The sequence below is a fragment of the Marmota monax genome, unplaced genomic scaffold, assembly GCF_021218885.2.
Source record: "Marmota monax isolate L192 unplaced genomic scaffold, Marmota_monax_Labrador192_F-V1.1 WCK01_AAM20220418_F8-fsc00087, whole genome shotgun sequence".
Lineage (NCBI taxonomy): Eukaryota > Metazoa > Chordata > Mammalia > Rodentia > Sciuridae > Marmota > Marmota monax.
Window position 1 is genome coordinate 7,566,269 of NW_026693476.1, and position 27,557 is coordinate 7,593,825.

Genomic DNA, 27,557 nt, shown 5'->3' on the forward strand with positions numbered 1-27,557 from the left:
CTTTTTCTACTATCAAAACTCAAACTCTACACAGTAATTATTATTCTCCTAGGATTACTGAATTAGCCTCTTAACTAGTCCACTGCCACTCACTCTATGTTGTACATTGGTTCTACACTACAACCAGAATGATCTTTTTAAGATATAAATCTTATCATGGTAATCATTCTCCTTAGATGATTAAAAGGTTTCATTTTGCTCTAAGGATAAAGGTTAAAGTCCTCAAAGTTCTTAATGATTTGGCCCCTTTCTACTTTATCTTCTTCTCTACCCTTATTCTCTATGCAGGTCACTCTCTTTTTAGCTATTTAAATCTGATACCCTCATCTCTACTACAGCTCTTCAGCACAAACTATTCCCACTGCCTGAAATGTCTTTTTTTTTTTTCCCTTCTTCACTTAGTTAATGCCTGTTCTTCTCCTTATATCTCAGCACAAGTGAAAGTTCTATAAGCTATCCTTCCCTGAATGCTTTGAATCAAAACCTTATACACTCTCATTGAACAGCTATCTTTCCTTAGTAATACTTGTCACTGTTTCAAATCAAAAATTATTTTTTACCCGAGTGATTATTTGACTACATAAATTAGACTGTAAGTTCCATTAGAGAAGGATCATTTGTTTCATTTACCTAAAACAATAAAATTGGCATATGGTATTATGTTATATAATTATCTGTTGAATGAACTAATAAGTAAATGGACATTCTAACAGATCAATATTAATTGATGGTTTTTAAAAGGGGGCTATCCTTCCATGACACATACTTTAAAAAGAAAAACTTCTAAACTTACATATATTCTGCTTTAAGGCTTCATGTAATTCACATACAATAAAATAATGGATTTAATAAAATATTAACTATCATTGAGAAAAAATATTAAAATTCACACAAATTATCTGCCACATATAGTAAATCCCAATCTCTGTTAACATTTTAATTTATATTCTATTTTTAGAATATCTGTATTGTGATCTAATTCTTATTTTCAATTACTATGTTGTCATAAAAAAGAATTTTTATCTCATTCTTCATCAAAAAGTCCTTAGATATTAATTATAGATTTTGGGTATGAACACTATGTTTCCTGGCTCAGTATTGCTACATGGAATCATACAAATAATTCCTAAGTGATAGTTTTTGTATTACTATAAATAACAGGAGCATATAGTTTAAGAAGATTCATCCTCTGAATTTTTTCAAAAAGACAATTAGGGGGGAAAAAAGAGACATTTTTGTCAAACAACTTAAATGTGATAGGTCTGTTCCTCCTACTATGGATTTTCATACCATGAAGCAAATGAATTGGCAATCTAAAATAATACTTCTATGGTTTGGAAACTCAAAAATTAACTAAAAGAAATTCTGTCATTCACTGTATGCTGTGTTTTAATATACTTGAAAATAGTCTCCCTTTCAGTTTAAACTGTCAGTGATCAAGGTTATGTATGAAATCATCAGATTAGGCCATTTTGTCTTATCAGAGAAACAAATATTGTAGAATAAAAGGAAGTAAACAAAAAATACTTTTAAGTAAAAATCTCAAACTTACTAAAATTATGTAATTTTAATTCAGATTAAATCTCCAAAGTAAAATATATTCTTTATATCAAAATTATAAAAAATATAAAAAGAATATTTATCAAAGGCCCTTAAACTATAATTTTTTTTCCTCCTAAATACTGACAATACCTCTAATTAACAGAAGGGAGAATATCACTGTATCCAAAAATATCTTATATTTGTGCCTTTGGGAATGACATGTGCTCTTGGATATATGAGCTGTAAAAACCAGTGAATGCTCATATCCTGTTTTAGTAACAGTCACTCATCAAAAAGTACATTACCAGTAAATGGAAATAGGGAACTCTGTCTTTTTCACATTACTATCTACTTAGTAAAATGAATATTCTTTAGTAACTATTATCATAGGCAAATAAGACATTTGTAAACCATTATGAAAAAATTTTAAGACAGTGACTAATACCTTCACGATGACCAAAAAACATTTTTTTCCCTTAAAGACACCAACCAGGTATACATAAATATAATCAATTCTGAAGTCTCTTTTTAAAAGCATTTAATTAATTTATTTTGCGGTGCTGGGGATTGAACCCAGGACCTTGTGCATGACAGGCAAGCAGTTTACTACTGAGCTACATCCCCAGTTCTCAATTTTTAAATCTTGACAGGTATACTTCTTTTAGCATTACTGCCAAATAAACTCTATATTCATAATCTTAAAATGAAAAAGTATGAATTTAGAACAATTTCTAAAGCAAAAAGGTATAAGTATCACAACTTTCTGATACCTTTATTTTTTGAACACACTATTTCATTTCTTCTATCTAGCTGAAATGTTATGACCTTTCCTGGAAGGAAAAGTAAAACCATATGATCAATGGTAACTGAAACTTTTATAGCATTTGGTCATTTAGAAGCTCTTTCCCTTATATTTTTTATGTAATCAAAATCAAAATTATGTATCACTATCCTGATTATAATGATGACAAAACATACAAAGTTTAATTCAGATTAAATACTTAGGCATAAAGTAAACAGGTGACTATATTCAAACTGATGTCTCCAGATTTTAAATACGATTCTCTTTTCAATATATTATGTTTTCTTATATAAGAATAATAACAATAGCAAATATTTACTAAGTTCTTACTGTGCATCAGGAACTGCTGTAAGAATCCTCATAATATGGGGACCAGAGATATACCTCAGTGGTAGAGCACCTGTTTAGCAGTCTCCAGCATCATCAAAAAGAAAAAGTCATCACAATAACTCATGATGCAGGCACTAGTAATATGCTCAAGGCCTCATACATGGGAAGAAAAAGCCACGAATCACACTCAGCCTGACTCCGGAGTTCACACTCTAACATGCTAATAACATATCTCTACTTGTATGTGTACAGAGACTTGTATATGCCTTTGGAGGAAAACTGAGAGGCAACAGGACATGGAAAGAGGAGAGATCTTTCTCCATGTACATTGTATGTATTTCTTCAAGTCCAGGGAGAGGAAGGAGGCAAGGGTAAAAGGAATATCATAATCATAGAATTCCAAGAAAAAAAGGCATAGAATCAAGAGAGTCCTGAAGAATCTAATGGAAAAATTATTTTTTAAAAAACACCTAGGTGGCTTGAGCATTTACTGTGAAAAGTGAAAGAAAGAGTACATAAGATATTTTTAACAGCAGGCTGATATTCTAAGAACTCAGAACTTTCCTATCTGAGGAAGAAAGTCACTTAATTTTTCGAAGAGGAACTTGAGGAAAAAAAAAAAAAGCTAGATGGAACAGAGAATGAGAAACTGGAGCAGAGAAACCAGTTCAGAGGGCAAGAAAACAAACTTCAAAACTAGTGAAAAAACAACCCTGCCTGTTAACCTCTCTTAGTCTTTAGCAACCCTTTAAGGCTAACATTATTTCCGCTGAATATTTAAAGATGTCATCCCTAGTGCCCTGAACAATATTTGGAAAACAGTAAATACTCAATAAATATTTACTGAATAAAAGAAAGAAAAGGTTGAGCCTGAATTCAAAGCTAGACTATCTACACTAATGCCTCTGGACTTTTTCATTATGTTCAATAGTATTCTTAATTCAATAATCCAGACAACCTTTTAACATCTCATGATAACAGGACTGGGACTTGGGATAAAGAAGAAAGGTTTAATCTTATAAAGAAAGAGAATAGTCCAGTAATATTACTGCGAAGAGTAAATGAAATAATGTGTATCTAATACTTGGAACAGAGCTTGACAAACATCTGCCAAAACAAAATAATAATGATAACTACTACCACTATTATCAGTTCTTACTCCTGTAAATAGTGTTACTGGTAATCTGAAAAGAATTTTGGAAAGGTAAGAAGAATGAATACACTGTTAGATTAGAACCCCCAAATTAAGAGGCAGCATAATAAAATATACTGATTCTTTTTTTTTTTTTTTTTTGGTGGTACTGGGAATTGAAATCAGGGATGTTGCACTACCATTAAGGTACTCCCCAGCCCTTTTTATTCTTTGAGTCAGGGTCTCGCTAAGTTGCTCAGGCTGGCCTTGAACTTGCAATCCTCCTGTCTCAGCCTGCCACGTGGCTGCACCACCATGCCTGGCTTGATTTTTTTTTTTTTAACCTTACTGAAAGGTCTACAATTCTTTGGAAAGCATATACACATCAAGAGAAATGAGGTATGTGTTGAAGACCAAAGAACTTAATAACTCATGAAAAGAAAGAGCTTCTACAGGATCTGGATCCCAAATCAGGCTTTATAAATTGTACATCATTTGCTTTCATTAATATTCAATTTCCTTATTAACAAAATGAAGTTGGACTAAAACAGTCTACAGTTTCTTTATAGTTAAACAATATAACATTCTTTAGGTACAGAGCTTAATACTTAGTCCCTCCCAAATTAAAGTAAAAAGAGAAATCAATATTTTAGTTGATAAAAACAATGCCACATTAGCAAACTACTGGTAGGATTCCCATGTTAGCCTTTTTGCTTTAAGAGCTTCAAATCTATCTTATCACAGGCAGTGTTATGAGTTTTGAATCCTCACAAGTGCTAAAGTTCTACACAACTTCCCGTTCCCAGGGCCTAAGGCAGGAGGATCAGTGGCTCAGTTTGGGAGGCTAAGGCAAGAGGATCAAGAATTCAAACCCAGCCTCAACAACTTAGCATGGCCCTAAGCAACTCAGTGAGACCCTATCTCTAAATAAGATACAAAAATAGGGCTGGGGATGTGGCTCAATAGTTAAGTGCCCCTGAGTTCAATCTACGGTATTCCCTGCCCCCCCCCCCCAAAAAAAAAAACCCAGAAAACAAAACTCTATTGAGAAGCAATCCTAAATCCCAATAAGTCTACTTAATTTTTTAAGATGAGGATGGAAAAAATATCATAATACAATTAAAATTCTTGCTTTCATGAGAAATGATTCAATTTGAACAGGTTCTAGACATTACCAATAAACAAGCATCTTTGATTTTGTGCCCAATGCTAAGAAATATACAAAATGGCACATAACTATTTGGCTTACAGAACATGAAGATGAATTACACTGGGCAATCCATTCGACTTTCTCAAAATGGAATCAAAAAGAGATCCTATAAGCTGGAAAATTTTTTAAAAAATATTTATTTCTTTTAGTTGTACACAATGCCTTTATTTTTATTTATTTATTTTTATGTGGTGCTGACAATTGAACCCAGGGCCTTGCATGTACAAGGTGAGTGCTCTAGCGCTGAGCCACAACCCCAGCCCCTAAGCTGGAAATCTTAATCTGGCTACAGAGACATATAAATTGCTGATAATATCTACAAATGGATTTCTTCAAAGAATTGAACAGTTTCAAACATTTCCTTTTGTATGGCCATCAACCCTAGTAGTCTAGATAAGCTGCCATCAGTCATCTCTGGATCACTGTAACAGCTGCTCAGCTGATCTCCCCAGATGCAATCTTTCCCCTCCAATCTGTTCTCCACAGAATGTTCTTTGTAAAAGAACAAATTTGATCACACCAGTGACGTCCTCTGACTCCTTCCAGGTAAGGTATTTCAGTGATTTACCAGAACTTAATGATAGGCCAAAATGTTAACCAGGCTTCTTAAGGGTTACATAGTTCGATCCCTAATCCCATTCTAGTTTCATCCAACCACATGCTCCCTCTTATCCTTCTCAATGCTCCAACCAGTTTGCTGGCTTAATTTTTTCCAAATGCCAGTGATATGCTGGCTGGGAAAGTGTTTTGGAGAACCATAAAACATGAAAGGGGGATAAATTCATAAGACATGTAGGTTTGTTTTTAAAAAGTTATACTTAAGCATATACTTACTTTTAAACTTCATCTAAAAGTGAGGGGAAATTAAAGAACAGAGTTATCCAGACATCTGAGGGAAGTGGAAAAATCTTGAAGATGCTTGCTGGTGACTTTTTTAAGACAAGAAGGGTGCTGTAACAGGAGAGCAAAGAGTGGTGATTAGGAGATAAGGTAGGAGGTGAAACAGAGTTAAATGCAGGCCTTTGGGCCATGGTAAGGATTTTGGCTTTTACTTGGTATGATACAGGAAATCACTGGATGGTTCTTAGCAGAGAATGTCAAGTTTCCATGGAAATTTTTGGAAGATTCTCTCTTGGCTATGAAAGAGGACATTAAAGGCAAAGTTAGGAAGAACAATCTGAAGGCAGCTGCAGTGGAGGTGGTAAGTGTTAGTTTCCAGATATGTTTTGAAGATAAGGGTCAAACAGGAGAGAAGCTGGGAGAAAAAACAACTGCTCTAAAAACAAAACAACACAACAAAAAAACCAATCTAGAGTGAATAAACACCAAACCACAGACTCAGAAACTTCATAGAACATCAAGCATGATAAATACCAAAAGATTTACACTGGGGGGCGTATATTCAAACTACAGAATATTAGATTTAAAATGTTGAAAAAAGCTAGAGGAAAAGAGAAGCAAAAATAAGAATTACATTAGATTTTTTCAGAAACAGGCAAGCAAGAACAGTGCGAAGTGAAATTATTTAAAGTGTTAAAAACAAAAACAAAACAAAACCCTACCAAGCCGACAATTCTGCCCCCAGCTCAATTGTTCTTCAAACTGAAGAAGAATCACACTTCTTCAAACAAAAATTGAGGAAAACTGTCACCAGCAGACCTGCTTTGCAAGAAATGTGACAAGAAATTCTTCAGAAAGAAGGAAAATGGGGATGGGGTTGTGGCTCAGCAGGAGAGCGCTTGTCGAGCATGTGCAAGGCCCTGGGTTCGATCCTCAGCACCACATAAAAATAAATAAATAAAATACAGGTATTGTGTCGAGCCATCCATGGGCTATGTGCATGAGTTATATCCATTTGAGCATACGGGAGAACTAGCCTGGTATGGGAGAACTATCCTGTTGTTGTGTGCTCTTTGGGCTGTGTGTGCCCTTTCCTCTTGCTCTGCCTATGTTCCCACATGGAATCTGAGATGGGTGTGACTTGCCAAGATGGTGATCAATCTACTGACCACAAGATATCATGAAGTCAGACTCAACTCCCTGAAACCCTTGCCTTATTTGGGTGGAATATTCTATGAATGGCTTCTTCCAATAAATCGGGGGTTTCAGGTGTGCTGGCTCTCTTGTCTGCCTCTTGCCTCCCTTGCTCTCCAGGCCCTCCAGCATGGGAGCTAGATTTTTGAGGCTGCAGAGCTGTCCTGAACCCCGAAAAAGGTATTTTCTGTGTTTGTGTGGTCTTTTCATTGCCAGCCAAATTTATCTGGAATGACCCCGATTCTGTTGCATATTGCATATAACAGACAACTACCAAAAAAAGTTAAAAAGAGTATTATCAATATGGTAAGAGAAGAGAAAAAAATGAAACACGAAATGCTCAACTGAAAAGAATGCAGAAAAAGAGTAAAGGCAAAGAAAAAAAGAAAAGCAATGAAGAGAAAACACGAACAAACATTAACAATATGATATTAATCCAATTATATCAATAATCACTTTAAACCTCAATGATCCAAATATATTAAAAGACATTGTAAGACTGTATTAAAAAAAGACAACTATATACTGTTTACAAAAAAACCACTTTAAATGTAAACAAATAAATTTAAAGGGAACAGAGAAAGACATGCTAACACTAATCAAAAGGAAGTTGGAGTACGTATATTAGTTTTATAAAAAGCAGACTTCAGAGTAAAGAAAATTATTAGAGATAATAAGGGTCATTACACAATGATAAAGGAATCAATTCTTCAAGAAGACATAACAATTCTTAATGTGTATGTACCTAATATCAGAATGTCAAAATACTTAAAAGGCAAAAACTGATGGAACTGCATGGATAAACAGATCAACCTAATAATACAGTTAGAGATTTTAACACCCTTCCACCAGTAATTGACATATTCAGCAGGAAAAAAAAAAAAAAATCAGCACAAACCTAGTTGAACTAAATATCGTCATCCATCAATTGGATCTAACTGACATTTACAGAATACTTCATCTGAGAACAAAAGAATTTATATTTTCAATTTGCACATGAAATATTTACCAACACTGACCATATCCTATACTATAAAATAAGATTCAGGGGCTGGGGATGTGGCTCAAGTGGTAGCGCGCTCGTCTGGCATGCGTGCGGCCCGGGTTCGATCCTCAGCACCACATTCCAACAAAAGATGTTGTGTCTGCCGATAACTTAAAAAAAAAAATAAATATTTTAAAAAAAATAAGATTCAGTAAATTTAAAGGAATTTAAATAATACAAAATGTTTTCTGACTATGATGAAACTAAATTTAAAACCAATAACAAAAAGATATCAAGGAAATCTCCAAATATTTAGACACTAACATACTTCTAATAATCTATGATTTAAGGAAGAAATCAAAGGAAAAATAGTGTTTTGAACAGAATAGAAATGAAAGTGCAACATGCCCCAATTTTTGGAACAGAGAGCCTTGAAATCAACCCTCACATCAGTGGTCAAATGATTTTTTATATGGAGGCCAGGACCAGTCATTTGGGAAAGGGCAGTTTTTTCAATAAATGATGATAAGAAAACTGGATATTCACATGCAAAAGAATTAAATTAGGCCCTCCCCCATGCCAAAACCAAAAATTGATTCAAAGTGGATCAAAGACCTAACTAAACATAACAGCAAAGCTATAAAAGTCTAAAGAAGAAAGTATAAGGGGAAAATTATATGGGACATTGATTTAGCAATCACTTTTTGGATATGACACTAAACCACAGGCAACAAAGAAAAAAGAGATAAAATGGACATCAAAATGTAAAACTTTTGTGCACCAAAGGACGAAACCAATGAACAGGAGAAAAGTATGTGCAAATCACATATCTGATAAGGATTAATATCCAGAATATATGTAAAGAACTCTCATAACAACTATAAAACAATCAAGCAGTTTAATAGCAAAAACTTGAACGCTATTTCTCCAAAGAAGTTAAATGAATGGCTAATAAGCACATGAAAAGATGCTCAACATCATTAATCACTGGGGAAATGCAAATCAAAACCACAAGAATTAGATACTACTTCACATACAATAGGATGGCTGTAATAAAAAACAAAACCAGAAAGTAACAAGTATTAGTGAAGATATGAGAAACTGGAACCCTGATACAATGCTGATGGGAATGTAAAAATGGTACAGTTACTATGGAAAATTGTACAGTGATTCCTTAAGTAACTAAAAGTAGAATCACTATGTTTCAGAAATTCCACTTTTAGGGGGAAAGAATTCAAAAGAATTTTTGAAAGCAGGATTCAATTGGACATTTGTGCACCCATGATCACAGTAGCCTTATTCACAACACTCCAAAGAAGGAAGCAATCTAACTATCCAACAACAAATGACTGGATAATAAAAATGTAATACGTGTGTGTGTGTGTATAATAGATACATTATAGGTATGCAGATGCTCCTTGACTTACAATTGGGTTACATCCTGAACATGTTTTAAGTGTGTAGCTAACTGCAGCTCTGACTCCCTAGCATTGCAAGAAGACCCCACATCCATATGGCTAGTCAATGAAAAAAATTAAAATTCAAAGTACAGTTTCTACTGAATGTCCATCTCTTTGTACCATTGTAAAGTAAAAAACTCATATGTTTAGTCATTGCAACTCAGGACTATCTGTAAAATAGAAAAGAATTCAGCCTTAAAAAGGAAGGAAATTGTGACATATACTAAAATATGGATGAACCTTGAGAACAAGCTGAGTTTAATAAGCCAGTCACAAAAAGACAATATCTGATTCCAGGTACCTGAAGTAGTCAAATTCACAATAATAAAAAAGGGGAGGTAAAAGGGAGAAATTATTGTTCAGTGGGTATAGAGTTTCAGTTATACAAAAGGAAGTGTTCTGAAGATGAATAGTTATGTTATTTGCAAAACAACGAATGACTTAACACTACTAAATTTGTACACTTATAATGCTGCTGGCAAATTATGATTATGATAGCAAATTTTAGGTTATTCTATCTTTTTAAGTTATTCTATCACAATACAGAAAATGCAATTCACCATATTAACCAAAATAAACAAACAAAATCATAGGTATGGAAGATATCAAACACAAGAAGCAGCCTGGCATGGTGGCGCATGCCTGTAATTCCAGTGAATCAAGAGGCTGATGCAGGAGGATTACATGTTCAAAGCCAGCTTCAGCTATGTAGCAAGGCCCTAAGCAACTTCAAAACAAAAAATAAAAAGGGATGGAGATACAGCTCAGTGGTAAAATGTTCTCAGGTTCAATCCCTAGTGAGCCCCCTCCACCCTGCCAGACCAAAAAAAAAAAAAAAAAAAACAACCCAAAGGTAGTGGGAAAACCACACGTATGGTTTCTTGGATTACAGAGAATAAAATATTTTGAAGAAGTGGAAACGATCTATTGTCAAATGCTGCTGGCAAATCAAGTAGGATGAGGGCAGAGAGAGAAGTCACCACTGGAGGTCACTGGAGACTTGAGAAACTGATTTCAGTGAAATAACCCTGGGACAAAAGTCTGGGTTCAGAAAAGAATGGAAGGTGAGAAATTGGAAAGAGTATTATACACAATTTTTTTAGGAGTTTGCTTAAAGGAAGAACAGATAAATGGGGCAGTCAATACTACAAAGAGGAATTTGGGTTCAAACGAAATTTTACTTATTTTAGTTTTATATATATAGGTAGAAACTCAGATATCAAACATTTAAGAGCTACTTAGTAAATATTTATCCAGAATAAACTAGTCTCAAGATTAAGTTTGCTTAGCACTAGAGGTTACCATGTTACAATTTATTTTTAACTATCCTTCTTGCTGGCTATGTCCAAATTTCCCTATTATTATAGGGAAATGAATGCTGCAGCAATGAATCTTTGTTCATACATTTATATTCAGTTTTTAAAAATTTGGATTACATTGTTAGATGGAACACTGATTACTAGAGCAAATGTTAGAAATATTTTTAAGGTTCTTCACGTAGATACATAGCTTTACCAGCTTTTCATTCCCATCAGGAATATGTGGGTCTCATCTCTCTAATAACAGAGCTTCAACTTAAATGTTTTTATGTTAATTATCATAAAAATTTATTTTCTCACTTTAAGTTTCTCTGATTGACTAATGAGATCAAAACGCTTTTTCAAATATTTATTAGCTGCATGTGTTTTTGTTGTTATTGTTGTTGTGTTGTTGTTTATGAACTGCCTATACTCTTCTGTCTTTGAAAAAAAGCGTTTTTCCTGTCAGTGTTCTTTTCATTAAGGAGAGTCACCTTTTCACTGATTGTTCCAAAATTTCCCCCCAGGTGTTTAGTCATTTGCTTTTATTTGTTATATTTTATCATGCCCCTTAATTTTTGTTAAATTATATTAAATCTGTTTTCCTTTGTCATTTTCCCCTGCATAGTTCATAATTTTTGTTTATAACTGCTAAGAACTAGGCTTCAGTGGATTAAAGCAATAAACCTGAAAGAAGTTAGAAAGCCTCTTTTCCTTCAATATCTGGTTTCCACTTAAAAGAATGTTCAGAAGGTTAACAAGTTTATGTCTAATAAATAAGTGTAAAACAAAATCTAATAAAGGAAACTGAGTTGGATTCAGAACACCTGTATTCAAGTACTGGCCTCTAATACTTACCAGTTGGAAGACTTTAGACTGCTTAACCTCACTCAGTTCCCATGATCTATAAATAACAGCTAATAACACTTATTGAGGACTTGGTATGTGCCTCAATAAGTGATTATAAGAATTTCACTTTCAAACAACTTATTTAATACTACTTGATAACATTTTAGAAAAGAGAAAACAGGTGACCTAGAAAGAACAAACAACTCAATAAAATTCATGCACAACTAGTAAATGGCAGGACCAGGATTTGAACCTGGCTTTCTGATTCCAGGGCCCTGATTCTGCCTCCTAATCACTCTATTATATGGCTTCTTTCATCTTTGAAATGAGAATGATACTACCTATTTTACAGATTACAGAGAGAGGATTAAATAAAGTAATACACATGAAAGAACTTTATAAAGTGTAAAGTGGCAAGTATAAGAAACAGTATTATGGATTTTTTTAAAAATAATGAACCAGATAGAACCTTTGTGTTATTTAAAATACGCTAAAAAATTAAAAAACAGTAAGTACCAGATTCTTCAAAGAATGACATGAACTAAAATTCTTATAAGAGTTGAATATCTATTATCCAAAATGCTTGGGATCAGAAGGGCCTTAGATTTCAATTTTTGTTTCCAATTTTGGAATATTTGCATATTTATAATGAGCTATCTTGGGGATTCGACAGGAGTCTAAACACAAAATTCGTTTATGTTTCACATACACCTTACACACATAGCCTAAAGGTTATTTTACATAATATTTTCTAGCGTGTCTGAGTTCTGTGACTCCTCACATGAGGTCAGGTATTGAATTTTCTATTTGTGGTATCACATCAGTACTCAAAAGATTTTTGATTCTGAAGCATTTCAGATTTTAGATTTTAGGATTAGGGATGCTCAACCTGGGGTAACCCGTTAAAAATACCAGGTAGGGATGTGGGTCAGTGGTACAGTACTTACCTAGCATATACATGTGCGTGTGTGTGAAGCTTTTTAGTCCTTAGCAGTTCCCAGAGCTGCCCCCCTCCCCCCAAAAAAAGTATCAAGATAGGTGGCCTTTAGGCTCTTGCTTTCCCGAATAAATAAAGGCTCTTGCTTTCTGGATGAAAGAAATTATTGTCTCAGGTTAAAAGAATATTCCATTTATATCATGAAAATAAAGTGCAAAGCATAATCTTAAATAGGTCAAGTCAGTTATCTGCCAGTTTAGAGGCCCCCCACCCCCCCAAAAAAAACAAGACACTTAGCCTTATCTTTCTTAGCATTTCTCCTCTAAAACACCAATACTTTGGTTTACACCCATTCCTAGGACCTGTAATATCACAGCCACTTCATTTATCTATCCTCATGCCATTTTTAAGTCCTAACTTCAAAATGGTACCTATTCAATATTTTTTTAAATTACATTCATGAAGTTGTATAAACAATATTACTTTTTAATTCCAGAACATTTTTTATCACCTTAAAAAAAACACTGCCCAATAGCAGACACTTCCCTCTTCCCCTTCCCATTGCCTCTGGCAACCACTAACCTACTATGTTTCTATAGATTTAATTTTTCTGGACGTTTCATGGAATTGTAAAGTTTGTGTAGTCTTTCGTGTCTGATGCTTTTATTTTGCATAGTGTTCCAAAATTCATCCATTTTTGTAGCATATACCAGCACTTTATTCCTTTTTATGACAAATATTCCACTGAATGGCTATTCCACATTTTGTTTATCTGTTCATTGGTTGATGGTCACTGGGTTCTTTTCTACTTCTCCCTACTTTTTCATTAGCATACAATTGTTTGTATGAACATGTTTTCAGTTCTCTTGGGTATATACTTAGCAGTGCAACTGCTGGATCATATCTCAATTCTGTTTAACTTCCTGAGGAACTGCCAAACTGTTTTCCAAGGCATTTGAACCATTTTACATTTTTACCAGTAATGTATGAGAACTGCAATCTCTCCACATCATTGCCAATACTGTTGCTGCTGCTGTTTTTCTACAATAGGCATCCTAGTTAAGTGTGAAGTGGTGTCACTGTGGTTTTGATTTGCATGTCCCCAATGTCCTATTTTATTTGATGTATATATTTCTTTTATCATCAGCAAATTTTTTTCTGTAAAGGGCAGATGGCAAATATTTTAATGCTTGATAGTTATGTATAATCAATGTTGCATATAATTCTTTTGTTCTTCATTAAAAAAATCCTTTAAAAATAAGTCATTCTTAGTTTGAGGGTCATACAAAGCAAGCCTTGGACCTGTCTGGCAACCTCTCCTTTAATTGTTTCATAGTTAGCTTTGACTTCTCTATCAATATCAACTTTGTTGGAAGCAAGGTAAGAACTATTTTGTATTCTCTCCTTTTACAGAGGACCCATGAATACAAGATAAGGCTCTAAAAATACTTGAACTTATTGCAAATGATGTTCTCAATTACAATATATATGTATATCCCCACAGGCATGACACAAAGTAAAGCATACTAGTGTTTAAAATGGTCAGTGAAAGTACAGTCACTTTTGTTTCTGAAGTTGGTAGCTTGACTAAATATTGTTAAGAACCAAAGGAAGACTCTTTCATAATTTCCTTTGAACCAAAATTATATTTAGAATCAATTAACAAAAAATAACTTTCTAGTACTAGAAATAATTTGAGGATATAGTTTTTTTGAATCAAATATTTCTAAATCCCAAAGCTATAAATGGGATTTAGATTACAGAAATACAAATGCAGCAGAACTTGTTATCTGTTCCACTTGATGTATAGTCAAACAAAAAATGCAGGAGCACACAGAATTTTTAGGCTAGTGAAACTACTCTATATGATATGACAATACAAACAAAGCCATTACACATTTATGCAAAACCACAGAATGTACAACACCCAGAATGAACCCTAATGTAGACTCTGGACTGCTGAGCCATAAATGATATGCCAGTATATATTCTTTTATTCATTGTAACAAGTATGAGAAATCGTTGAGAATGGAAGAGGCTACTGGTAATGGAAGAGGCTACTGCTTGTGTGAGGCAGAAGGTATATGGGCAATCTCTGCACCTTCTGCTGTATTTTGCTGTGAACCTAAAACTGCTATAAAAAACTAAGTCTGTTTCTAAAAAGGGTATAAATTTCTGGTAATGGAAAAAATCAGTTACTTCAACAATTTGAGTTTTGTAGTTACAAGTAGATCATATAAGAGGAAATGATTCTACATAGAAGCTCCGTGATGTAATTGAATGAAAACTAATCCAAGAGACAGCAGACCTAACTACTGTATTTCATCATAAATTGTTACCACCACATGATCAATGCACCCTGCCTTTTTAGTCCAAAAATTTGTTTATAACGTTTCATCCCATCATTGTCAGTATAATTCTGTTTGTCACACTCACCACTTAAAAGGTTAACAGAGCAGCAATGCATTCACCAGTAGCATATAGATTAATATTTATTTTCTCGCCCACTACAAGCAAGCTTGAGCCTGGAATTCTCAGCATAAGTGAGTGCATCATCAGTGTACTTGCGAAGCAGACTTGAATGGCTTGTTTACAGTGCTACCCTATCAATGGCAAACACATCTTACATGAGTGGCACTGAGGCAGGCGTGTCAGAATACAAAACCAATGATAGCACAGAATCTTCTGATACAGAAGATTAAAATTTTTACGTCACTTTGCAATATTGGAGTAAATTTCCTCAAGTGTAGTATTTAAATTATAATGAAAAACACAATAGCAACTGATGTCTTTTTTTTTTTCCTCCAGACTGGAAAAGTGATGTCTATTGATTTGTACTATTCAATTTTAACACATATTCATGTGTATTCTGTGAATCCTAATACTGCTCCTGAAACAATTTAATAATAAGACTTTTAAGTAATATTGGCACAATTTAAAAAAGAAAGAGGGGGCTGCAGACATAGGAGTGCTTGCCTAGTACGCACAAGGCCCTGGGTTCAATCTCCAGCATCACGGGGGGGGGGGGGGGCAAAAAGAAAGAAAGAAAGGGAGGGAGGGAGGAACAAACCATCACACCCCACTATTTTTTTGGGGAAAAAAACTTGGCATAAACTCTGTGATGAAATATGATAGCTATTTATCTCTGAGCAAGTTACTGAACTTCTCTGAAGCTTTCTCAACTTTAAGAGTAGGAGTGAGGCCATCTGTCCTACACTTTTTTTTCCCCCAGAATTGTGAAGATCAAATGAGACAAAGTTTATAAAAAAAATTTTAAAAAAGCACTCTACAAATACTATTACTCATATAAACTGTCAGAAGAATTCTAAACCAAAATCAAGTTTACACTATTAAGTAAGTACAAAAAAGATTTCTTTGGATCTTCATAGTGATAAGTCTTTTTCCTAATAGTTCTAATGACAGCAATGAATAGTATGGTGGTTCTTTTTAAAGCCTTTCTTGTAAAAAAATAAATGTATTATGGGAACCAAACAATAACTTAAAAAATGAACTCAGAATCAATAATAAATTCTGATCAAAGGCAAAAAGGAAACAGATATACCTAATATTCTATGATAAGTACTTTATGAGGGCTATAATATTTGATTTTCATGACCATAAGGTAAGAATACTATTATCATTCACATTTTGCCTCTTTTTAAAAAGATAGAAATTACATTCCAGCGGCTTGGGAAGCTGAGACAGAGGATTGAGAGTTCAAAGCCAACCTCAGCAATGCTAAGGTGCTGAACAACTTGGTGAGACCCTGTCTCTAAATAAAATACAAAATAGGTCCGGGGATGTGGCTCAATGGTCAAGTGCCCCTGAGTTCAATCCCCAGTGCCCCCCATCCCCAATTACACTGCATTCAATAATGTGTGTTTTATAATATTCAAATCAAGACAACATATTATCTCCTCAATTATTTTATGTATACATGTGTACATATACATGTATATATGTATACACACACACATACACACACCCAAGTACATTGCTATTTCTTAAACCACCCTACTGCACAACAGAACACTAGAACTTCTTATTCCTTTCAAACTGTAACTGTTACCCCTTATTTCTGGGCAAGTTATTGAATTTCCCCTGCTTTCCCAACTTTTGGTAACCCATATTCTACTTTCAACTTCTATGAGATCAACTTGGTTATATTCCACGTATGAGTGAGATCATGAAGGGCTTATCTTTCTGTGCCTGGTTTATTTCATTATTTCAACATAATGATCCCCAGTTCCATCCTATTTTATGGCATCCTCCAAATTTTATAGCTAAAGAAAATGAGGCTAAGAAAAATTATCTTACAAAAGGTTAAAGATAGCTAATTTGTGCACTTAGAATTAGGCAAAAAGAACCCATTACTCACACTCTTAAACCATATGCTGTCTTCTCTATACACTAGCTAAATGGTGTTTATCACATTTCATTTTCTACAGCAAAAACAAAATCCAAGAAACAGGTAAAATTGTCAGATGTATGCTTCCATCTGACTTTCTTTCCATACACAATTATTGGAGAACTGATATAAAGTATGATTAATGACTATAAGACCACACAATAGATCAGGTTGATGAATGGAGGACTGAGATAACACTTCCTATATTCTGAAACCCACTTCTATCCAATATTTTAAAGTTCAAAATTATCTTGTTTTAGTAGGTTTCTTTGTTCACAGTGGTGAATTATTTTCATAAAGCCCAGTGCAATGACTTTAGTCTGTAGTTAGTGTGGTTGAAAATGTGTTAGAGTACTTGCCAAGTTAAGAGTTCATTAAGTACTTAAAATATTGTTTGTTTGGTAGAAACAGTACCCGGAAATATTTGTAATTATTCAGCTCTACCTACTCTCAACCAGCATAACCAATTACCCTCACCTTCATCTTCTCTATTCCTATGTTTATTTATGTATATATCAATGCAAGGTCTGGTACATAAGGAGAGATCTGTTTGCAGAAACCAATACATGGTTTACAAAAGACTCTTAGAAAATAAATGGGATGGCAGCAAACTAAAAACTTCTTCACAGCAAAGGAAAAATAACTAGTTATCCAAATATGATATAAAAAATTGTAATTCCTCTTTCAAAATGTTTATGTTATACAGACTTTCCAACAGTTTGACCCAAAGAGTCAAACATTTTTCAACATTAACCCTGGAAAACATCTTTTGATGAAAAAACATCTACTTGATAGTAGTGTCTAATTCTATTTTTAAAAATTATGTCTCAATGCCTCAATAAATTGTACCTTTCTTTTATCTAAAGAATATTTTACGTAGGGAAACAGAAAACAAAGTCTTGCATTTGACATCAATGTGACTGTCTTAAACATACAAACATTTAAGAATATTAATAGTAGTAAAAGAAATAGCATTTCATAAGAGAAACAATTACAATCATGAAATAATTTAAATTGTCAAAAAAAGAAATATCCCCATATTAAAGGATAACATTTCTAAGGGTACACATGCACAGACACACACACACACACACACACACACACACACCCCTCTACTAAACAAATGATACCACAGTTGCGTGGAGGCTTCCTCATAATATACACTTGAAAATATGATTATAGAAGAATTTATATGTGACACCAACTACATCAGCTATTTTCACTAAAGAGTAAAATTTTTAATCCGTATGGACTGGAAATACTGATAATGTTATCTACATCATTTGCATACATTCACAATGATAAGGAGAAATTTCTCAGTATTTCGATGTATCTTAATCCTTTGGAACACAGAAAATTCTCGAAAAAAATAACATAAGCAAATTGTGAAATTTGAAAAACTAAATAATGAAATGACCAGCACTTAACACTATGCTTGAGCTTAATACTTTTGGACTTGTATAATTCTCAGGATTCTTCAAAAATGAGTTACTATAATAATTTCTAATTATTGTGTAACAATTCATCAATATAAGTAACCTTATATTAGTTAAGTATTAAAAGTCTCTACAAGAGTGCAAACAGCAATGGGTTGAGGCCTAAAGCTGAACAATGAATTTTAACTGGAATAAAGTATTCACATTCAAATTGAAAACTACCTGAATACAGAAGATACATAAAATCCATGGGGCTCCGCGTTCAAACAGAGAAACCACAATTAAATATCTATGACTAAATTTTCTAGAGGTTACAATCTTAATAGGAATTATTAGATTTAGAGCCCTGATTCTAACAATATTTTAAACTGGCAAGAAGCAAAATAATTGAAATATTGTCTGTTTCAATATATAAGGCACAGCAAACATTTCAAAACTTACCTCAATTACTAAATTAATATAGAAAAAATAATATTATAAAGGTTCCTAATACCTATTATATTCATCTATTAAGGACATTAGACAGTGAGAGGGGAAAGAAAATAACTAGTTATCCAAATATGATATAAAAAATTTGTAATTCCACTTCAAAATGTTTATGTTATACAGACTTTCCAACAGTTTGACCCAAAGAGTCAAACATTTTTCAAAAAAATCAAGTTAGTTCTGTGTTCCACTCTAAATCTGCATATGTTGGAATTTACTTACAAATTGGACATCAAGTTAAAAAAAATACACAGGAAAGAAAAGGAAAACTGATAGAGAACTTAAAAGACACATATATGCTCTCTTCAAATTAGAACAAAGCACCACTAGCCCTCAATACTGCACATCAATCCTTTCACCAAGTTTTGCTTTACTTCCTCTCTCATCCACTCCCACCTTGATACGCCTGTTAAATCTGGTCACTGTCATGTTTTGTCCTCAAGTCTTACTCAAAGGATGGGTTGTCCTTCTCATTAAAACCAGCCCTTCCACCTGACCTATATTATTTTCCCCTGTGATTCCTGAAAGCTAGAAACACAAGACATACTTGACTCCACTTGCCACATACAATCAACAACCAAGCTAATGCTGTAGGTTTCATCTCCTAAATATTTGCTTACTCTTTTCATCTCTATTTTCACTGTGTTAAGGCCAACATCATCTCTTAACCAAATTCCTCAAACAGAAATAAACTTCAGCAATAAATGGGATGGCATCAAACTAAAAAGCTTCTTCACAGCAAAGGAAACAAACAAGTTTGAGTGGAAGAGAGAGCCTACAAAATGGGAGAAAATCTTTACCCCATGCACCTCAGATAGAGCATTAATCTCCTGGAGATATATATATATATCACAAAACCAAAAAAAAAAAAAAAAAAAAAGGCCCAATCCATAAGTGGATCATAAGAAAATGAACAGACACTTCAAAGAAGAACTATAATCGATCAACAAATATATGAAAAAATATTCAACATCTCTAGTAATTAGAGAAATGCAAATCAAAACTACACTAAGATTCCATCTCACTCCAGTTAAAATGGCAATTATCAAGAATACAAGCAACAATAAATGTTGGCGAGGATGTGGGAAAAAAGGTACACTCATACACTGCTGGTGGGACTGCAAATTGGTGCAACCACTCTGGAAAGCAGTAGGGAGATGCCTCAGAAAACTTGGAATGGAACTACCATTTGACCCAGTTATCCCACTCCTCGATTTATACCCAAAGGACTTAAAATCGGCACACCAAAAACAAAACAAAAAACAGCATACTACAGTGACACAGCCACATCAATGTTTATAGCAGCTCAATTCATAATAGCTAAGCTATGGAACCAAAATAGATACCCTTCAACAGATGAATGGATAAAAAATTTGTGGCATATATACACAATGGAACATTACTCAGCCTTAAAGAAGAATGAAATTACAGCATTTGCCAATATATAGATGGAACTGGAGAAAATATCATGCTAAGCAAAATAAGCCAATTCCAAAGAACTATATGCCAACTGTTTTCTCTGATATCTGGATGCTAATTCACAATAAGGAGGGAGGCTAGGGAAGAACAGAGGTACTTTGGATTAGACAGAAGGGAGTATGATTAAATGAGTGGTGTAACTTTACATCATATACAATCAGAAGAGTGAGAAGTTATACTCCATTTATGTATGATATATCAAAATGCATTCTACTGTCATGTATAACTAATTAGAATAAAAAGAAATCAGATTAAGGAGAATTAGAAAGGCAGAATACAAATACCAGAAACTGAGGAACAAGATGTGATATTCTGATTGTCCTTAAGTCTCCAGTAGTCTTATACCCCTCAAATCCATCCTCCTATATAAGCCAAAATTATTTATTTTAAATGCAACTCTAACTATTATGGATCCCTTAAATTTCCTGAATTCCTTGACTATCACCCTCTTCCTATGATTTCTTAACTTTCAGGTTAAGAGACTAGCTTTTCTTTTCACCAAACAAGGATGCATGTTAGGAGGCACAAGACTATGAAAAACACAACAAACTATTTAAAAAAAAAAAAAAAGCACAGGTTTGATTTTCCGGAAAGATTTCCCAAAATTAGGTCTAAAATTTTTAATATTTCAAAGGTCTCCATGAATGCCCAAATTGATTACCACAGCTTATAAAGTTTTATATGGTCTGGCCCTCTATGTAGGCAGATATCAAGAGTTGGTAAACTGGCATCTGTTATTTTTGCTATATCTAGTGTCCCTCCTCCTTTTGACTACAGCATCCTAACAGAGACATTAAAGAATGAAGGCATGCTTAAAAAGGAAAGGGTTCTAAAATAGTTGTCAGAATGTGCAGGCCCTTTTACTTCCAGGGTCAGCAAAATGACTCAAGAGCCAAATCCAGTCTGTCTGTTTTTTGAATGGCTTGAGAAATGGTTTATATGTTCTTATTGATTTTTTAATAAATTAATTAAACTTTAAAAGCAAAAGGAGATTAATACTTTATGACATTGAAAAATATATGAAACTCAAAATTCTGTGCCTCTGAATAAAGTGGACACGATCATATTCATTTGTCTATGGTTGCTTTCACTGTACAATAGCAGAGATGGGTATGGTTGTTTCTTAATATCCATCATTTGGTATCAACAGGGGATTGGTTCCAGGACTCCCTGCAGATACCAAAATCCACAGATGCTCAAGTCCTTGTATAAAATGACAGAGTAGCTGCATAAAATCTATAAACTATACTAACATATATATTTAAGTTTTTTATACCTTTACTTTATTTATTTACTTTTATGTGGTTCTGAGGATCGAACCCAGGGTCTCGCATGTGCTAGGCGAGCGCTCTACTGCTGAACTACAACCTCAGCCCCTACAAATTATACTTTAAATAATCTCAACATTACTTGTAATATCTAATAAATGTACCTAATAAATGTAGTACCTAATAAATGCTATGTAAATGGTTGTAATTTAGGGAATAATGACAAGAAATAAAAGTCTGTTCATGTTCAATACATATGCAATTTTTCTCCCTGAACATTTCTGATACATGCTTTGTTGAATCAGATGTGAACCCTGCAGATACAGGGAGCCAACTATATTTGCAACGGAGACCATATGGTCCTAAAACCCTAAAATATTTACTATTAGCCCCTTACAAAAAAAAGTTTGTTAATGTCTACTCTAGTTAATCAGAGACAGCATTAATTAAATGTCAGGAGGAATGGGCAAGAAAAACGTAAGAAATGTTAGAAAAGAGGATACAAAAAATAGGAATAAATTAGTTTTAACTATTACTTCCTATTTACCATGTTCAAAATATTATTTTGAACACCTTACATGTGCATTTTTAAATCTCACAAAATTCCTGTGAGGTAAGGACCATTATGCTCATTTTATACATACGGCAGAGAGGTTAAAGCTAACTTATATATAAATTACAGATTATAATCCAGGCAGTTTGGCGGCTCTAGGATCTGTGTGGTTAACTACAACACCATACTGCCTTATCAGTCATCTTCTTGTCTATCTAATCTGCTCTGCACAAATGATGTTGATTTTCCTTAGAATCAAAGTATAGTCATGTGTGGCTGAAGAATGGGGATGTGTTCTGAGAAATTCACTGGTGGGTGGTTTTGTTCTTGTGAGAATGTTATATAGTATACTTGCCCAGATCTAGATGGTATATAGCTTAATCCACAAGTAGGTTATATGGCATGTACATATATGGTATAATCTATTGCTCCTAGGACTACAATGAACAAAACATAAGATTAAACCAAACACAAGATAAAATAATGTAATAAAGAGTCATAGTTAATATGAGATGTATGAGGCTGCTGCTGGTGTAACATGGTACATTGTTTTATAGCAAACTTTTTTTTTCCAAGTAGAAAAAAAGAATAATGATGGCAGAAAATTGTCTCTGAAGAATGGAATTTTTACTTACTAGAATGCTAGTAAAGAACATTACTGGTCTTCATGCTTTACCTCTGAAAGTATAATACATACATAAATCAGTAAGTCACTTATTATCATTATAAAGTATTATGTCCTACAATTGTGTGCTATACTTTTATAAGACTGGTAGTACAGGTTTATTTAGATCAGTATCACCATAAATATTTGAGTAATGAGTTGAGGTACAACATTAAAATGGCTATGACATCACTAGGTGACAGGAATTTTTTAGCTTCATTATAATCTTGTGGCTCACTATTGAGTATGGGGCCCACTGGTGAAAATATCATTATACAGCACATGACTGTATTATAAATAATATAGATGAACCAATACTAGAATAAATGAGAAAGTTGTGTAGTGCATTTCTTGAGATCTACACCTATCTATCTATATATAGCTTCCTTTTTAAAGGCAAGAAAACTGGAGAAAATGGTACCTTAAATTCAACCTTTGCTTCCCTCAGATCATACTTGAACTCAGAAGCTCAGGCAAGCTTTCATATGCAGGTTAAGATAAAACATGTTCTCTTCTTCCATGCCTTGCCTCATTATGATCGATCAAATAAGTACCTCTAGATGGTAGAGCCAGAATGAAGATTATTTTTCAAAGCTCACCGTTAAATCTAATATAGAGCCAAGTCATAGCTACAACTTCTACACTGTCTCTCCTTTCAAGAATAAGAGTGGTGATTAAAGAAAAGAAGTGAGGGGAAAAGCAAGGATAAAGATGGGAAAATCTTGACAAAACTTATTTTTGAAGAATGGAATTTTTAATTACTAGCATGTCAGTATAGGACATTTCTAGTCTTCATATCTCATCTTTATATCTGCTGACTTAAAAAAAACAAAGGCAGATATGAAAACCAAACTGTTTCTATATCTGTACATTTGTATATTTTTACACGAAATTTCTATAGGGATTCAGAGCAAATTGATAACCATTATTTTTGTCTCATTTGTTTTCTTTACATGATATGTATTTTGTTTTGTACTATCTGTATTTATTCCTTTTATAATGTGTTATTTAGTAAAAATAAATTTTTTAAAAACAGTGTGACCAAAATGATTTTCAAAGATTGCTTTAATAATACTTTGAACAGAAAATAATTATTAAAAGAACAAGTACTTGATGTTTTCCTGAAAAGCAACATATTTATTTATTTATTGGTACCAGAGGTTGAAGCCAGGGGCACTTAAACATGGAGCCACATTCCTAGCCCTTACTATTTTGTATTTTGAGACAAGGTCTCGCTTCCTTGCTTAGGGCCTCACTTAGTTGATGAGGCTGGCCTTGAACTTAGGATCCTCCTGCCTCAGCTTCCCAAGCCATTGGGATTACAGGTATGCACCACCACTCCCGGACAAAGGCGCTTACTTTTAGAGCATAAAGCCAAAATAAAATCTCCCAGCTTCTACCTTCAATGAAGATGTATATTCCAACAAACCTATTAAAGAATCCTTGACACCAACAGGCTATTCCTAATTAAAGTCCTACTGGTACTAATTTATCACTATACTTAGGTAAAAACATTTTAAAAAATAAGGAATAATAAAATAGAAATATCTGAAGTTTTATAAAATGCAAATGTCTACCACAAATTCTAATTTTGTTAATCATTTATAATAATCTCAAAAATACTTCAGCTTAAAAATTAAGTTAAAATTTAATATCCTCCTTGTATGAACTATTCATTTAAATTAATTTGAAGTTTTATATGATTTTAGTCTTCACAAAGTTGGCAATGGGGGTGGGTAAGGCTCCATCTAAATTACCACACAGGCTAGACCACAGTCTAAAGTCATAATAAAGCATGAGATGTCATTTCTCACTGTGATTCATATACACATTCTCAAAGATTTAAGTTTTGTGCCAAAGAATAAAATCTCCAGCCTGGTTAAATGGTAAGCCTCAAGATAAATCAAACTTGAGATGTTAATTTTTATAAATATGCCATGAAAAAAAATACCACTAGTATGAGGGAAAACAGTTGGTTTTCCACTTTGATACAAAAGGCCCCTAACCCAAATCAACATGAATTTCCCTGTAATAGGTCTAACTTATGTGTGGCGACAACTCAACTCCAAGAAAGTTTAATCTTAGAAACAATCTTGTCTGAAATGCCTAGGTAATGAACACCATATATTTAGTATAATTAGTCTTCATTCTAGTAGTGAACATTTCAGAGTACTAAGAGATCTGAGAATATCTTCTAAAGAAAACTGATCACAGTATAGCTAAAAATAGTATCAGAATCAACATTTAAAGTTTTTAATAATGGCATGAATGGCTAAATTGAAAGGAAAATCAGTCTCTGAAAGAAATTAGTGCTTTTAAAAACAAAACACTTCTTTTTTTTTTTTTTTTTGTACTAGGAATTGAACTCAGGGGCACTTGATCACTGAGCTACATCCCCAGGCCCCTCACCTTTTAAATTTTTTATTTTAAGCTAAATTGTTGAGGCTGGCCTCCAATTTGCAATCCTTCTACCTCAACATAGTTTTTGGTGGGATTACAGGTGTGGACCACCATGCCCCACAAAACATATCTATTTTAAAAACTAAAACATCATTCTTTTGCAATGTTTATTACTTTCCCATAAAGAAATATGCTGAATCAGCAAAAGCACAAATTATTATAAAAATCAAATGTTGATTCACAAATGGTTGCCTAATATAAAATCTATTCTGCTGAATTTCAAACTTTATTAAATACAAAACTTCAGAAATGGATAAATAACTTTGAAGATAATACATAAGTTATGTATAGAAATAATCAGAAATAGCATAGTATGCAGTATCTAAGATAAGCACTTTATCAGAATGTAAAAAAATATAGAATATATCTCCTTTATTTTAAAAAGAATAAAAGTTCCACAGGAGAGAGTATACATCCACAATGCTTCAATCAACAAATCAAAGATTAAAAAGCATTTTCCAGGTATTCCTCAAAAGCTCACATTTGAAAAATGTTCACTGTGTTTAGAGGTTCTTATTACAGTAAACACACTCAGAGATGCCTTTAGAGTTCTGAATTATTTTTAGAACACTAAAAGTTCTCAAATATCTGTCTGTATGACTCTAATCTAGTTAAAGAATATATATGTGTATTTGAAAATAATAAACCCCAAAACCTAGCCAAAATTAAACTGAAATTTGTAATATGAAACTACATAGGCACATCTGTATACAGTACATTTTATATTTCCAGATTTAAAACTACAACACTATAAAGTTATGGTCATTAAAATCAATCCCAAAGGGGGCTGGGGTTGTGGCTCAGCGGTAGAGCACTCGCCTAGCATGTGAGAAGTCCTGGGTTTGATATTCAGCACCACAAAAAAATAAATAAATAAAATAAAAGGTATTGTGTCAAACTACAATTAAAAAATAAATTTTAAAAAATCCCAAAGGAAAAAAATAGTAGGGGGGGAAAAAAAACCTGAGCATATAAAGTACTTTCAATTCTTAAATGATCCAGAAATTCTATTACAAATAGAAATTTAGATACAGAAATAAGCAGATGTATGCCAAAACAAAACAGGAAACAAAAGATTGTTCAATAGAAGAATGACTATTGCTTAAAGAATAAGGTATAATTAGATATAATAGTATGAAAAGATGACCAAAATAACCTTAGGTAAACAATCAATTTGTTAGTTAAGATACAATCTATTATTTTGTTTCAAACAATAGATACAACTATATAATAAAACTATTTATGTTATACTATATTCAGGAAAAGATGGGATAAATATTTAAGGTAATTTATTCCTGAGGAAAGGATTTTCACTTTCTAAGTTATGCTTATCAAAAAATACTAAAATGTACATAATAAAATAATTTACTTTTTGGAACTCATTCTAAGAAAGTAATTAATAATGCATGGAAAAATTCAACTATACTTCATAGTAGAATTTGTATAATAAAAAAAATTAGAAAATATACATAATCATTTAAATTAAAGATGGTAAACTCACACAATAAAATACATGCATTCATATTACTTATCCATTAGATAATACTGTTAAAATATTTTATCATTAAAAAATCTAAAAAATATAAAATAAAATTTAAAAATCACAATATACTAAGAAAATGTACCTAATTTCATTTTTGTTAAAGAAAAAAACACATATTGAACACCTTTGAGAAGCCATACATCAAAATACGTTTAACAGGCTGGTGTAGAGGGTAAAACTAAGAAAATATTTTTTCTTCTAACTTACTGCATGCATTCTCAGCAGGGGTAATGTTGCCCCAACATGGTAAAAATTGATTCTTGAAGGTCAAAAAATAAATCTTACTCTTTTTTGAGTGTAAAGCACAGATATACATATAATACATAAACAGTTGGACCTTTAGGTCTATGTCATCAAACTTTTCATGAAGGGGACAATTAAAATAAAACATCTAGAAAGTTTGGGTACGTATATGATAATGATTTTTTTAAAAAAGGTAGTTAATAACTGTCTTATTGGATTTTTTTTTTTTTTTGTACTGGGGATTGAACCCAGGGTCTTACACATTGTAAGCAAATACTCTACCACTGAGTTGTACCCTCAGCCCTCCTTTTTTTTTTCCTATAATGAATTTGGTATGACTTGGGTTTGACACAAGTAATCTATGCACTTTAACTAATTTAAAAGATAAAAAGAAACCCACAATTAAAAGACATACCATTAATTTTCATAATTAAATAG

The 27,557-nt window shown here is 33.1% G+C and overlaps 1 protein-coding gene across 19 annotated transcripts in view; it reads right to left on the bottom strand.

Moving 5' to 3' along the window:
• The window catches only part of Rap1a (RAP1A, member of RAS oncogene family), an 86,451-nt gene that overhangs the window by 39,106 nt on the left and 19,788 nt on the right, over nucleotides 1–27,557 (bottom strand). For 5 of the 19 annotated variants that reach the window (XM_058583619.1, XM_058583618.1, XM_058583621.1 and 2 more), the window contains one exon: nucleotides 5,851–5,967. The exons of 12 other annotated variants lie outside the window; for them this stretch is intronic. The gene's annotated coding sequence lies outside the window, so the exon portion shown is untranslated. Of the gene's footprint in view, nucleotides 1–5,850; nucleotides 5,968–22,844; nucleotides 22,888–27,557 lie in introns of all 19 variants that reach the window. 2 more of the 19 variants (XM_058583620.1, XM_058583625.1) reach the window with 2 other exon arrangements.